Consider the following 8039-nt stretch of genomic DNA (forward strand, 5'->3'; position numbering starts at 1 on the left):
CTTATGGTGAACTAACCCTGTTTTTAAACTTCATAGAACCTTGATCCTCCCATTTTCTCCCAGAGTTGTGGTTCTGCCGCCATCTCTCTTCCTTTTGACCCAGACTGATCCTGTGATTGATGATCTGAATTCCTCTCACCAGCACCTTTAACTCTTCTTAACCTTGATTTTTTTAAAACTTTAAAAAAATCTTCAAATAATTTTAGATTTATAGAAAAATTCCAAAGACAGTACGGAGAGTTCCTATATACTCTTCACTCTGGTTCCCCTAATATTAACATCTTATATAATGCTATGGGCTGAATTGTGTCCCCCTCCAAAATTCATATGTGGAAACCCTAAACCCCAATGTAATGGAATTTGGAGGTGGGCCTTTGGGAGGTAATTAGGTTTAGATTAGTGCCCTTATAAGGAGAGACCAGAGAGCTCGCACTTTCTCTTTCTTTCTCTCCACATCTCTCTCTACCATGTGAGGATGTAGCAAGAAGGCGGCCATCTACAAGCCAGGAAGAGGGCTCTCACCAGGAACCGAATCAGCCAGCACTTTGATCTTGGACTTCCCAGTCTCCAGAACTGTGAGAAATAAATGACTGTTTTTCAAGCCACCCAGTCTATGGTATTTTGTTATAGCAGACTAATATATATATAAAACCATAGTACATTGGTCAAAACTAAGAAATTAACATTGGTACAATAACATCAAGCTATAAGCTTCATTTGGATTTCACCAGTTTTCCACTATGTCCTCTTTCTGTTCCAGGATCCCACATTGCGTTTAGCTGTCATGTCTCTTTAGTCTTCTCTGATCTATGACAGTTTCTCAGTGGTATCTCATGCTTTTAATTTGCATTTCCCTAATGACAGATGATATTGAACATATTTTTCTTCTTTTTTTTATTATGGTAAAAAAACAAAAAATTTACCATTTTAAGCATTTTTAAATGCACAGTTCAGTAGTGTTAAGTATATTCACAATGTTGTGAAACAGATCTCCGTAACTTTTTCATCTTGTAAATCTGAAACTCTATACCTATTAAACAGTAACTTCCCCTTTCACTCTCTCCTAGCCCCTGGTAACCAACATTCTACTTGTTTCTATGGATTTTACTACTTTAGATACTTCTTATAGGTGGAACCATACAGTATTTGTCTTTTCGTGCCTGGCTTATTTCACTTAGAATAATGTTCTCAAGGTTCATCCACAGTGTAGCATGTGACAGAATTTCCTTCTTTTCTAAGGCTGAATAATATTCCATTGTATGTATATACCACATTTTGTTTATCCATTTATCTGTTGATGGATATTCAGGTTGCTTCCACCTCTTGGCTTTTGTGAACAGTGCTGCTGTGAACATGGGGGTATAAATATCTCTTTGAGACCCTGCTTTTAGCTCTTTTGGATATATACCCAGAAATGGGATTGCTGGGTCCTATGGTAATTCTCTGTTTAATTTTTTGAGGAACCGCCATACTGTTTTCCACAGCGGCTGCACCATTTTACATTCCCATCAGTAATGTACAGGGCTCCAATTTCTCCACAGCCTCACCAACACTTCCTATTTTCTATTTTTTTATAGTAGGCATCCTAATATATATGAGGTAATATTTTGTGGTTGTGATTTGCATTTCTCTAACAATTAGTGATGTTGAGCAACTTTTCATATGCCCGTTGGCCATTTGTATATTAGCTTTGGAGAAGTGTCTAAGTCCTTCGCCCATTTTTTAATTGGGTTATTTGATTTTTTGTTGTTGTGAACATATTTTTATTTGCTAATTTTCCATCTGTATATCTTGCTTGGTGAAGCATCTGTTCAGATCTTTTGCCTATTTTTAAACTGGGTTTTTTTAATTGTTGAGTTTTTTTTTTTTTTTTAAGATTTTATTTATTTATTTATTTTCCCCCCAAAGCCCCAGTAGATAGTTGTATGTCATAGCTGCACATCCTTCTAGTTGCTGTATGTGGGACGCGGCCTCTGCATGGCCAGAGAAGCAGTGCCTCATGTGCGCCCGGGATCCGAACCCGGGCCGCCAGCAGCAGAGCACGCGCACTTAACCGCTAAGCCAGGGGGCCGGCCCTATTGTTGAGTTTTAAGAGCTTTATTTTATATAGTCTGGATATGAGTCTTCTATCAGATATGTGATTTGTAACATCTCCTAGTCTGTGGGTTGGCTTTTCATTCTCTTAATAGTGTACTGCCTTTCATAACCCAGGATCATGCAGATTTTATTGTAGAATTTCTATATTTTACATTTAGGTCTATGATCCATTCTGAATTAATTTTTGTATAAGGTGTGAGGCATGTGTTGAGGTTCATTTTTTTGTATACAGATGTCCAGTTGTCCCAGCACCATTTGTTGAAAAGACTTTCCTTTCTCCATTCAATTGTCTTTGTACTTTTGTCAAAAATCAGTTGACTGTATTTTTGGACTTTCTCTTCTGTCTGTTGTCTATCCTTGCACCAAGTCCACACTATCTTGATTTGATTATTGTAGTTTTCTAGTAAGTCTTGAAATTAGGTAGTATAATTCTTCTAACTTTGTTCTTTTTTAGAATTGTTTTGGTTATTCTAGTTCCTTTGCCTTTCCATACAAATTTTAGAATCAGCTTGTTGGTATCTCCATAATTCTTGCTGGGATTTTGTGTGTGTGTGTGTGTGAGGAAGATCAGCCCTGAGCTAACATCCATGCTAATCCTCCTCTTTTTTTTTTTTTTTTTTCGCTGAGGAAGACTAGCTCTGAGCTAACATCTATTGCCAATCCTCCTCCTTTTTTTTTTTTTTTTTTCCCCCCAAAGCCCCAGTGGATAGTTGTATGTCATAGTTGCACATCCTTCTAGTTGCTGTATGTGGGACGCGGCCTCAGCATGGCCGGAGAAGCGGGGCGTCGGTGCGCGCCCGGGATCCGAACCCTGGGCCGCCAGTAGTGGAGCATGTGCACTTAACCACTAAGCCACGGGGCTGGCCCCTCTTGCTGGGATTTTGATTGGAATTGTGTAAAATCTAAAGATCAGTTTGGGGAGAATTGATATCTTAGTGATAATTGCATCCTTCAACCCATGAACATGGTAGATCTCTCCATTTATTTAGATCTTTGATTTCTTTCATCAGTGTTTCATAGTTTTTCCTGTACAGATCCTGTGAATATTTTGTTTACATTTATACCTAAATACTTCATTTTTTCTGGTGCTACTGTAAACCTTCTTTTAAACAAGGGAAATAATCTCAAGGTATATTTGCAAAATCACTAGGCCTATTCTGATAAATGCTCAGGCGGAAATTCCATTCATCTCCTGACCCCATGCCTTAAGCCCCCACTCTGACTCCTCTCACAGTGGCATTCTGGCTCTCCAGAGCCAGTGCATGAGTATTGCTTTTTTCTAGTTGACACTAACTCTGGTAAATAGCTGCAGGACCTTTTGGGCCATAAAGAAACTTCATATTACATACTTGTGGCAATGTCAAGGAGATGCATTATCTCTTGGTTCAAAGGTCTCCAGGTAAGCCAGTCTGGAATTGCAGCAGGTCTGGGAAGTGGGTGGAGAGGCAACGACACTTCATTAGAGTGACGGTGATTACAGGTAGGTGTACACAGACCAGGCCTATAGTTCTTTTTTTTTTATATAATTTTATTTATTTATTTTTGCCCCAAAGCCCCAGTAGATAGTTGTATGTCACAGTTGCACATCCTTCTAGTTGCTGTATGTGGGACGCGGCCTCAGCATGGCCAGAGAAGCAGTGCGTTGGTGCGCGCCTGGGATCCGAACCCGGGCCGCCAGCATCGGAGTGCACGCACCTAACCGCTAAGCCACGGGGCCAGCCCTATAGTTCTTTTTAGATAACATTTTACACAAATCTGTAGGGTAACAGTCTTCTGCCCAAATATTTTAAGCCACTGCCAATGATTCCTAATTATCAAACATTTTGATTAACACTCTGAACTTGATTTCTATTACAGCACCCATGCTCAACTGAAAAGATAGATAGATAAATCCTACCTCCTTTTAATATTATAACATCTGCCCTGCAAGCTCCCAATTTAGAATCAGTCCTGCAATCTGCTTTCTCTGATCTTTTACCCAAATAGATGAGTGTCCACATCTTATAGATGAATGGAGTTTGACATCGTGAATTTATGGTTCTGATGTCAGATGGGTTCTTACTACAGCTAGTCGATCCTTCTACTATGTGCTTTGGGTCAGCAACCCTCCTGTTTCCCTCAGGAACAGTTTAGAGCCTTCACCGCTTTCCCCAAACCTCTCTGCCTGCAAGCCCTCTCTCAGCAGATGACTTCTCTCCCCCAAGCACCAAGAACATAGGGGCACACTTAGTTGCATCTGCTCCCATCCTTTTCTCTTTTCAGTCTCAGAGGAAGAGGTGGCCTTCTTCCTGCTTAAGGCTAATCCACAACCTTTTATTCATTCAACTGATATATATTAAGTATCTATTATGTGCTAAATGTTGCCCTAAGAGCTGGGGACATAGTGGAGAACAAAGCAGCTCCCATTCTGGGGGTTGGGGGGACAAACAAGTGGACAAGAAAGTGATCAGTTAAAATAGTATGATGTGATAGAGAGTGATGGGTGGTCAGGGATGGACCCTGAGGAGGAGCCATTTGAGTCATACAAGACCTAAAGGATGAGAATGAGGCAGCCAGGTAAAGATCTGGGGGAAAGCATTCCAGGTGATGGCAGTAAAAAAGACAAGGGCCCAAGAAGGGGTAAGCTTAGCATGTTGGGAAACAGAGAGAAGGCCAATGTGACTAGACTGTATTGAGCAAGAGAGAATGAACAAGCTGCAAGAGGTGAGGTCAGAGGAGTGAGCAGAAGCCAGGCCACGTATAGCCTTGTGGGCCCAAATAAGGATTTTGGATCTTTAAAGTACAGTGGGAAGTTATTGGAGACTTTTAAGCAGAGGAGTAGCATGATCTGTGTGTTAAAATCATTCTCACTGCTACATGGAGAATGGCTTGTTGGGAGGCGAGAATGGAAGAAGCAGGGAGACCAGTCAGGAGACAGTTGAGTAGTCCAGGGGAGAGATGAGCGTGGTTGGACCAGGGTAGTAATGGAGGAGTTGGAGAAAGTGAGTGGAGATGTGTTTTGGAGGCTTTGTTATTAGGACTAGCTGATAGATTGGATGTGGGAAGTGAAGGGAAGAGGGAAATCAAGGGCAACTTCTCAATTTGTGGCTAGAATAAGTGAGTGAATTGAAGTGCTCTTTACCGAGATGGGGGGGAACAGCTTTCTGGGGAAAGCCAAGTGCTCTGTTTTGGACATGTTATGTTTGAAATGCCTGCTGGCTATCAAAGTGGAGATGTCAGGGAGATAGTTGGATATGCAGTCTGGAGCTCAATTGGGGAGGTCCAGCTAGAGATATAAATTTGGGAGTTTTCAGTGTATAGATGTTATTCAAAGCCAGGAGACGGGATGAGATTCCCAAAGACATAAATGTAAATAACAAAGAGAATAGGTCCAAGGCTTGAATTCTGGGGCACTCCATCATTTAATGGTCAAGAGATGAGGGGAAATCCACAAAGAAGACTGAGTAGAAATGGCTGGTAACGTTGGAGGAAAACAGAGAAATATCCTGAAAGCTAAGAGAAGTGAGTGTTTTATATCAGTCAGCAGCCAGTTAGAAAACAGAAACCACGTTCAAAATTTTAAACAGAAAGAATTTAACGTGAGGCGTGGGTTACTCAGGTGAGAGCTGTTCTTCTCAGGAATTGCTGAGAAACCAAAGAGAGGATGGTTACCCAGAAATTTAGCAACAGCAGGAAGCTGCATCACCTCTAGGGCTTCTAGCTGTTTCACTTCTACTGGAGGTAAAAGTAGAAGTTTTACTGAAGGTAAAACTTGAGTCCCTGACCCAAGTCCAGGATCAGGGACCACCCAGCAAAAGCAGGAAGACTGGCCCAGCAGGAGCTTGGTCCATGGAGGGACGGCCTATCCAGTGGGAGCCATAGAGGAGACACAGTCACTGCTAGAGATGACACTCAAAACAGAGAGAAAGGAAGGGGAATACCCTGGCTTCTTCTGCTCTCCAGTCTTCAGCCAATGATTCCCATTGGCCAAGCCTATCAGGAAGTCAGAGAGGAAAAGTGCCTGGGAAAGGTAGTTGTCTGCTCTACACAGCAGAGCAGGAAAAGAGGAGGAATGGCTCTGAGGGCAAATAGGAAAATGACCAACACATTTAACTGAGATGAGGACTTAGAAATGACTATTGCGGCTGGCCCGGTGGTGCAAGCGGTTAAGTGCCTGTGCTCCACTTTGGTGGCCTGAGGGTCACTGGTTCAGATCCCAGGGGTGCACTGATGCACCGCTTGTCAAAGCCATGCTGTGGTGGCGTCCCATATAAAGTGGAGGAAGATGGGCACAGATGTTAGCTCAGGGCAAACCTTCCTCAGCAAAAAAAAAAAAAAAAAAAAAAAAAAAGAGGAGGATTGGCATTGGATGTTAGCTCAGGGCTGATCTTCCTCACAAAAAAAAAAAAAAAGAAATGACATGCATTTAGCAATGTGGAAGTCTTTGGTGACCTTGACAAAGAGCAGTTCAATAGAATGGTGTGAGCAAAAGCATGACAGGAGTGAGCTCAAGAGAGAATGGGGAAAGAGGAACTGGAGGCAGTGAATACAGACAACTTCTTTTTTTTTTTTTTTGGAGTTCTCCTGTAAAAGGAAAGGAGAGAAATGAAGTGGTATGTGGAGTGGGAAGTAAGATTGACAGTAGGTATTTTCAAGATGGGAGAGATAACAGCATATTTGAATGCTGATGGGGAAAAAGCCAAGAGAGAAGCAAAAATTGATAATGCAGGAGAGAGAGGAGGATTACTGAAGCAGTGTACTTGAGTAGGCAGGAAAGGATGAGATCTGGTGCAGAAGTGGTACAATAATAGGATTTATAGAAAGTCAGTCATAGAATCTTCATCACTCAAGTTTGGAAAAGACCTTAAAAATCATGTGCTCTCGGGGCCAGCCCCGTGGCTTAGCAGTTAAGTGTGCGCGCTCTGCCTCTGCTACTGGCGGCCCCGGGTTCGGATCCCGGGCATGCACCGATGCACCGCTTATCTGGCTATGCTGAGGCAGCGTCCCACATACAGCAACTAGAAGGATGTGCAACTATGACATCCAACTATCTACTGGGGCCTTGGGGAGAAAAAGGGAAAAAAAGGAGGGGGATTGGCAATGGATGTTAGCTCAGGACCGGTCTTCCTCAGCAAAAAGAGGAGGATTGGCATGGATGTTAGCTCAGGGCTGATCTTCCTCACACACACACACAAAAAATCATGTGCTCTCACCTCCCATATGCAGGAACTCCCTGTGCAGCCTCCCAGACACCTATTGGTCCAGGCTTTGCTTGAAAGTCTCCAGTGATGGTAAACTTACAATTTTCCAAAGCAGCTATTTCCATTTTAAGACAGATATAATTGTTAGAAAAATTTTCCTTTTCAAAACAACCAGAAGCAATTAGTGCCTTGTTCTGGATTGGGTTATGATTTGGACAAACCAAATGTAAGGGTCATTTTGGAGTCAGTTGGGAAAATATAAATATGTGGTATTAGATGAGATGAAAATTTATTAAAATGGTAGAGATTGTTGGCTGGAAAAAGCAGTTTGCAGAATAGTATGTACAGTGATTTTATTTGGTTATTATATATCTGTTCGTATGTACACACATACATACAAACACACCCATACACATAAAGATCTGGAAGGGTATGCATTAAGATATTAATAGTGATGGTCTCTGGGTAATGAGAATGTGTCATTGAGTTCTAGCAGAACTTCAATGAACAGATAGTTCTTAAACTGTATTAAAGAATAGAAAAAGATAACTTTCCCCAATTCTTTATATGAAAATAGGATAACTAATGCCAAACCTGACAGTGATAGCAGGAAAAAGAAATATATGGACCAATGTCACCTATAAATATAGATATAAAAATCCTGAATATAGATGTAAAAGTACTAAATAAAATATCAAATAGAATCCAGATGATCATTAATGTCAGGAACAAGACTAGGATGCTTGCCATCATTACTATTAC

The sequence above is a fragment of the Ceratotherium simum genome, chromosome X (genome assembly GCF_057802395.1).
Source record: "Ceratotherium simum simum isolate JZ-2026a chromosome X, ASM5780239v1, whole genome shotgun sequence".
Classification (NCBI taxonomy): Eukaryota; Metazoa; Chordata; class Mammalia; order Perissodactyla; family Rhinocerotidae; genus Ceratotherium; species Ceratotherium simum.